This window comes from Myxine glutinosa, unplaced genomic scaffold, assembly GCF_964187855.1.
Source record: "Myxine glutinosa unplaced genomic scaffold, kmMyxGlut1.1 SCAFFOLD_685, whole genome shotgun sequence".
Taxonomy (NCBI): domain Eukaryota; kingdom Metazoa; phylum Chordata; class Myxini; order Myxiniformes; family Myxinidae; genus Myxine; species Myxine glutinosa.
In genome coordinates, this window is record NW_027616780.1 from 110,680 (window position 1) to 117,107 (window position 6,428).

A 6,428-nucleotide genomic window follows, 5' to 3' on the forward strand; every position below is an offset into this window, starting at 1 on the left:
ACACAAGTGCGAACAGTGGTTTTTCAACACTAACACAAGTGGGAAAAGTGGTTTTTCAACACTAACACAAGTGCGAAAAGTGGTTTTTCAACACTAACACAAGTGCGAAAAGTGGTTTTTTCCACACTAATACAAGTGCAAAAGTGGTTTCCTGCACCAACACAAATGTGAAAAGTGGTTTTTCAACACTAACACAAGTGCGAAAAGTGGTTTTTCAACACTATCACAAGTGCAAAAAGTGTTTTTTCCACACTAATACAAGTGCAAAAGTGGTTTCCTGCACCAACACAAGTGCGAAAAGTGGTTTTTCAACACTAACACAAGTGCGAAAAGTGGTTTTTCAACACTAACACAAGTGCGAAAAGTGGTTTTTCCACACTAATACAAGTGCAAAAGTGGTTTCCTGCACCAACACAAGTGCGAAAAGTGGTTTTTCAACACTAACACAAGTGCGAAAAGTGGTTTTTCAACACTAACACAAGTGCGAAAAGTGTTTTTTCCACACTAATACAAGTGCAAAAGTGATTTCCTGCACCAACACAAGTGCGAAAAGTGGTTTTTCAACACTAACACAAGTGCGAAAAGTGGTTTTTCAACACTAACACAAGTGCAAAAAGTATTTTTTCCACACTAATACAAGTGCAAAAGTGGTTTCCTGCACCAACACAAGTGCGAAAAGTGGTTTTTTAACACTAACAAAAGTGCAAAAAGTGGTTTTTCAACACGAACACAAGTGCGAAAAGTGGTTTTTCAACACTAACACAAGAGCGAAAAGTGGTTTTTCAACACTATCACAAGTGCAAAAAATGTTTTTTCCACACTAATACAAGTGCAGAAGTGGTTTCCTGCACCAACACAAGTGCGAAAAGTAGTTTTTCAACACTAACACAAGTGCAAAAAGTGGTTTTTCAACACTAACACAGGTGCGAAAAGTGGTTTTTCCACACTAATACAAGTGCAAAAGTGGTTTCCTGCACCAACACAAGTGCGAAAAGTGGTTTTTCAACACTAACACAAGTGCGAAAAGTGGTTTTTCAACACTATCACAAGTGCAAAAAGTGATTTTTCCACACTAATACAAGTGCAAAAGTGGTTTCCTGCGCCAACACAAGTGCGAAAAGTGGTTTTTCAACACGAACACAAGTGCGAAAAGTGGTTTTTCAACACTATCACAAGTGCAAAAAGTGTTTTTTCCACACTAATGCAAGTGCAAAAGTGGTTTCCTGCACCAACACAAGTGCGAAAAGTGGTTTTCAACACTACCACAAGTGCGAAAAGTGGTTTTTCAACACTAACACAAGTGCGAAAAGTGGTTTTTCAACACTATCACAAGTGCAAAAAGTGTTTTTTCCACAATAATACAAGTGCAAAAGTGGTTTCCTGCACCAACACAGGTGCGAAAAGTGGTTTTTCAACACTAACACAAGTGCGAAATGTGGTTTTTCAACACTAACACAAGTGTGAAAAGTGGTTTTTCAACACTATCACAAGTGCAAAAGGTGTTTTTTCCACACTAATACAAGTGGAAAAGTGGTTTCCTGCACCAACACAAGTGCGAAAAGTGGTTTTTCAACAATAACACAAGTGCGAAAAGTGGTTTTCAACACTAACACGAGTGCGAAAAGTGGTTTTTCAACACTAACACAAGTGCGAAAAGTGGTTTTTCCACACTAATACAAGTGCAAAAGTGGTTTCCTGCACCAACACAAGTGCGAAAAGTGGTTTTTCAACACTAACACAAGTGCGAAAAGTGGTTTTTCCACACTAATACAAGTGCAAAAGTGGTTGCCTGCACCAACACAAGTGAGAAAAGTGGTTTTTCAACACTAACACAAGTGCGAAATGTGGTTTTTCAACACTATCACAAGTGCAAAAAGTGTTTTTTCCACACTAATACAAGTGCAAAAGTGGTTTCCTGCAACAACACAAGTGCGAAAAGTGGTTTTTCAACACTAACACAAGTGCGAAAAGTGGTTTTTCAACACTAACACAAGTGCGAAAAGTGGTTTTTCAACACTAACACAAGTGCGAAAAGCGTTTTTTCCACACTAATACAAGTGCAAAAGTGGTTTCCTGCACCAACACAAGTGCGAAAAGTGTTTTTTCAACCCTAACACAAGTGCGAAAAGTGGTTTTTCAACACTAACACAAGTGCGAAAAGTGGTTTTTCAACATTAACACAGGTGCAAAAAGTGTTTTTTCCACACTAATACAAGTGCAAAAGTGGTTTCCTGCACCAACACAAGTGCGAACAGTGGTTTTTCAACACTAACACAAGTGGGAAAAGTGGTTTTTCAACACTAACACAAGTGCGAAAAGTGGTTTTTCAACACTAACACAAGTGCGAAAAGTGTTTTTTCCACACTAATACAAGTGCAAAAGTGGTTTCCTGCACCAACACAAATGTGAAAAGTGGTTTTTCAACACTAACACAAGTGCGAAAAGTGGTTTTTCAACACTATCACAAGTGCAAAAAGTGTTTTCCACACTAATACAAGTGCAAAAGTGGTTTCCTGCACCAACACAAGTGCGAAAAGTGGTTTTTCAACACTAACACAAGTGCGAAAAGTGGTTTTTCAACACTAACACAAGTGCGAAAAGTGTTTTTTCCACACTAATACAAGTGCAAAAGTGGTTTCCTGCACCAACACAAGTGCGAAAAGTGGTTTTTCAACACTAACAAAGTGAGAAACGTGGTTTTTCAACACTATCACAAGTGCAAAAAGTGTTTTTTCCACACTAATACAAGTGCAGAAGTGGTTTCCTGCACCAACACAAGTGCGAAAAGTGGTTTTTCAACACTAACACAAGTGCGAAAAGTGGTTTTTCAACACTAACACAAGTGCGAAAAGTGGTTTTCCACACGAATACAAGTGCAAAAGTGGTTTCCTGCCACAACACAAGTGCGAAAAGTGGTTTTTCAACACTAACACAAGTGCGAAAAGTGGTTTTTCAACACTAACACAAGTGCAAAAAGTGTTTTTTCCACACTAATACAAGTGCAAAAGTGGTTCCCTGCACCAACACAAGTGCGAAAAGTGGTTTTTCAACACTAACACAAGTGCGAAAAGTGGTTTTTCAACACTATCACAAGTGCAAAAAGTGTTTTTTCCACACTAATACAAGTGCAAAAGTGGTTTCCTGCATCAACACAAGTGCGAAAAGTGTTTTTTCAACACTAACACAAGTGCGAAAAGTGGTTTTTCAACACTATCACAAGTGCAAAAAGTGTTTTTTCCGCACTAATACAAGTGCAAAAGTGGTTTCCTGCAACAACACAAGTGCGAAAAGTGGTTTTTCAACACTAACACAAGTGCGAAAAGTGGTTTTTCAACACTAACACAAGTGCGAAAAGTGGTTTTTCAACACTAACACAAGTGCGAAAAGCGTTTTTTCCACACTAATACAAGTGCAAAAGTGGTTTCCTGCACCAACACAAGTGCGAAAAGTGTTTTTTCAACCCTAACACAAGTGCGAAAAGTGGTTTTTCAACACTAACACAAGTGCGAAAAGTGGTTTTTCAACATTAACACAGGTGCAAAAAGTGTTTTTTCCACACTAATACAAGTGCAAAAGTGGTTTCCTGCACCAACACAAGTGCGAACAGTGGTTTTTCAACACTAACACAAGTGGGAAAAGTGGTTTTTCAACACTAACACAAGTGCGAAAAGTGGTTTTTCAACACTAACACAAGTGCGAAAAGTGTTTTTTCCACACTAATACAAGTGCAAAAGTGGTTTCCTGCACCAACACAAATGTGAAAAGTGGTTTTTCAACACTAACACAAGTGCGAAAAGTGGTTTTTCAACACTATCACAAGTGCAAAAAGTGTTTTCCACACTAATACAAGTGCAAAAGTGGTTTCCTGCACCAACACAAGTGCGAAAAGTGGTTTTTCAACACTAACACAAGTGCGAAAAGTGGTTTTTCAACACTAACACAAGTGCGAAAAGTGTTTTTTCCACACTAATACAAGTGCAAAAGTGGTTTCCTGCACCAACACAAGTGCGAAAAGTGGTTTTTCAACACTAACACAAGTGAGAAACGTGGTTTTTCAACACTATCACAAGTGCAAAAAGTGTTTTTTCCACACTAATACAAGTGCAGAAGTGGTTTCCTGCACCAACACAAGTGCGAAAAGTGGTTTTTCAACACTAACACAAGTGCGAAAAGTGGTTTTTCAACACTAACACAAGTGCGAAAAGTGGTTTTCCACACGAATACAAGTGCAAAAGTGGTTTCCTGCCACAACACAAGTGCGAAAAGTGGTTTTTCAACACTAACACAAGTGCGAAAAGTGGTGTTTCAACACTATCACAAGTGCAAAAAGTGTTTTTTCCACACTAATACAAGTGCAAAAGTGGTTTCCTGCACCAACACAAGTGCGAAAAGTGGTTTTTCAACACTAACACAAGTGCGAAAAGTGGTTTTTCAACACTAACACAAGTGCAAAAAGTGTTTTTTCCACACTAATACAAGTGCAAAAGTGGTTCCCTGCACCAACACAAGTGCGAAAAGTGGTTTTTCAACACTAACACAAGTGCGAAAAGTGGTTTTTCAACACTATCACAAGTGCAAAAAGTGTTTTTTCCACACTAATACAAGTGCAAAAGTGGTTTCCTGCATCAACACAAGTGCGAAAAGTGTTTTTTCAACACTAACACAAGTGCGAAAAGTGGTTTTTCAACACTATCACAAGTGCAAAAAGTGTTTTTTCCGCACTAATATAAGTGCAAAAGTGGTTTCCTGCACCAACACAAGTGCGAAAAGTGTTTTTTCAACAATAACACAAGTGCGAAAAGTGGTTTTTCAACACTAACACAAGTGCGAAAAGTGGTTTTTCAACACTAACAAAAGTGCGAAAAGTGGTTTTTCCACACTAATACAAGTGCAAAAGTGGTTTCCTGCTCCAACACAAGTGCGAAAAGTGGTTTTTCAACACTAACACAAGTGCGAAACGTGGTTTTTCAACACTATCTCAAGTGCAAAAAGTGTTTTTTCCACACTAATACAAGTGCAAAAGTGGTTTCCTGCACCAACACAAGTGCGAAAAGTGGTTTTTCAACACTAACACAAGTGCGAAAAGTGGTTTTTCAACACTAACACAAGTGCGAAAAGTGGTTTTTCCACACGAATACAAGTGCAAAAGTGGTTTCCTGCACCAACAAAAGTGCGAAAAGTGGTTTTTCAACACTAACACAAGTGCAAAAAGTGGTTTTTCAACACTATCACAAGTGCAAAAAATGTTTTTTCCACACTAATACAAGTGCAGAAGTGGTTTCCTGCACCAACACAAGTGCGAAAAGTGGTTTTTCAACACTAACACAAGTGCGAAAAGTGGTTTTTCAACACTATCACAAGTGCAAAAAGTGATTTTTCCACACTAATACAAGTGCAAAAGTGGTTTCCTGCGCCAACACAAGTGCGAAAAGTGGTTTTTCAACACGAACACAAGTGCGAAAAGTGGTTTTTCAACACTATCACAAGTGCAAAAAGTGTTTTTTCCACACTAATGCAAGTGCAAAAGTGGTTTCCTGCACCAACACAAGTGCGAAAAGTGGTTTTCAACACTACCACAAGTGCGAAAAGTGGTTTTTCAACACTAACACAAGTGCGAAAAGTGGTTTTTCAACACTATCACAAGTGCAAAAAGTGTTTTTTCCACAATAATACAAGTGCAAAAGTGGTTTCCTGCACCAACACAGGTGCGAAAAGTGGTTTTTCAACACTAACACAAGTGCGAAATGTGGTTTTTCAACACTAACACAAGTGTGAAAAGTGGTTTTTCAACACTATCACAAGTGCAAAAGGTGTTTTTTCCACACTAATACAAGTGGAAAAGTGGTTTCCTGCACCAACACAAGTGCGAAAAGTGGTTTTTCAACAATAACACAAGTGCGAAAAGTGGTTTTCAACACTAACACGAGTGCGAAAAGTGGTTTTTCAACACTAACACAAGTGCGAAAAGTGGTTTTTCCACACTAATACAAGTGCAAAAGTGGTTTCCTGCACCAACACAAGTGCGAAAAGTGGTTTTTCAACACTAACACAAGTGCGAAAAGTGGTTTTTCCACACTAATACAAGTGCAAAAGTGGTTGCCTGCACCAACACAAGTGAGAAAAGTGGTTTTTCAACACTAACACAAGTGCGAAATGTGGTTTTTCAACACTATCACAAGTGCAAAAAGTGTTTTTTCCACACTAATACAAGTGCAAAAGTGGTTTCCTGCAACAACACAAGTGCGAAAAGTGGTTTTTCAACACTAACACAAGTGCGAAAAGTGGTTTTTCAACACTAACACAAGTGCGAAAAGTGGTTTTTCAACACTAACACAAGTGCGAAAAGCGTTTTTTCCACACTAATACAAGTGCAAAAGTGGTTTCCTGCACCAACACAAGTGCGAAAAGTGTTTTTTCAACCCTAACAC